This window comes from Sphaeroforma arctica (genome assembly GCF_001186125.1).
Source record: "Sphaeroforma arctica JP610 unplaced genomic scaffold supercont1.8630, whole genome shotgun sequence".
NCBI classification, from domain to species: Eukaryota; class Ichthyosporea; order Ichthyophonida; genus Sphaeroforma; species Sphaeroforma arctica.
In genome coordinates this window covers 1-1,204 of record NW_014031928.1, presented here as the reverse complement: position 1 = coordinate 1,204, position 1,204 = coordinate 1, and the positions used below count along the sequence as shown (strand labels likewise).

At 48.3% G+C, this 1,204-nt stretch overlaps 1 pseudogene across 1 annotated transcript; it reads left to right on the top strand.

The window, feature by feature from the left end:
* Positions 1–148: 148 nt before the first annotated feature.
* Positions 149–452, top strand: SARC_16679 (hypothetical protein; annotated as a pseudogene; the record flags this gene model as incomplete). Its single annotated transcript has 2 exons — positions 149–348; positions 382–452.
* Between the last annotated feature and the right edge of the window lie 752 nt (positions 453–1,204).

The window sequence follows — 1,204 nt, the reverse complement described above, 5'->3', positions numbered from 1 at the left end:
GCTATATTATATATATATATATGTGTGTGTGTGTGTGTGTGTATGTGTGTGTATAAACAAACACACAGAACATAAGCAAACACAACCCACACACACACAAACACAGCCCACAAGTCCACACAACCCACACACCTGCGCAATCAGAGACATGGGCACGCCCAGCTCATCCGTACCGAACTGCATCACCGCAACACTGCCATCCAACGAGCAGGCAAACAACTTCAGGCCGCATGGGCTCCATGCCAGGTCCAACACTGTGTCTGTGAACACATCGCGTGCTGCGACTATGGCGCGAGTGTCTGAGGCTGTCCAGAGTGAGAGGGTGTTGTCGCGTGCCCCCAGCAGACAGTACGTCTTGTACTGCTGCGCACTCCCATACAGCCGAGGACTCCATCTGTGGGGGCGTGAGGGGACGGGTGAGGTTGGGGGTGGATGTGGGTGTGATGGGGTAGGTAAGTGGGTATGTGGGGGAATGTGCCACAACAAACACATTGTTGATGCATACGTATGTGTTTGAATAGGCACACATGTATGGAGAAGTTTCCGATAGACCCTAGAACATATATGGATACGCATATACGGATACGGATTGACAATCTAATGTATTTCCGAGTATATTGGGGTTTGGTGTATATAGAGACATGCAGTGCCTTGGAAAAATCTAAATACGTACTTGAATATAAACGTATACATTCTGATGTATATATGAATAGTTCAAACGTATATGCATGTACAATTGTATTCACACAATGAAACGTGTATGCATGTACAATTGTATTCACACATTCAAACGTATATGTATATACGTATAAACCAACCAACCCCCACAAGCCCGGTTATTTCCATACTTGGTGCAGGAAACAGGCGCAATATGGCCCACAAACGAAGGTATCTTGTCCCGTTCCTCATTCCAGTGGTCTCGGCGCAGGACAAATGCCGTGGGGTAACCCCCAGAGGAACACCGTGGCACACACACAAACTGTCCGTCTGGCGCAAAGGAGGGCCGTGCGAACGTCGCCAGGGTGGACTTAGTTTCGGACAGATCAGCTACACACGCCTCTTCATGCCAGTCACTGACGCGCCATAACCTGCGTGTAGTTGGTGTACAGGGGGTGTGTGTGTGGTATTTATTACAACATGGGATAGTGCGTGTGTTTATATATGTATGCATACACACACCACCCCCCATCCACACACACACATA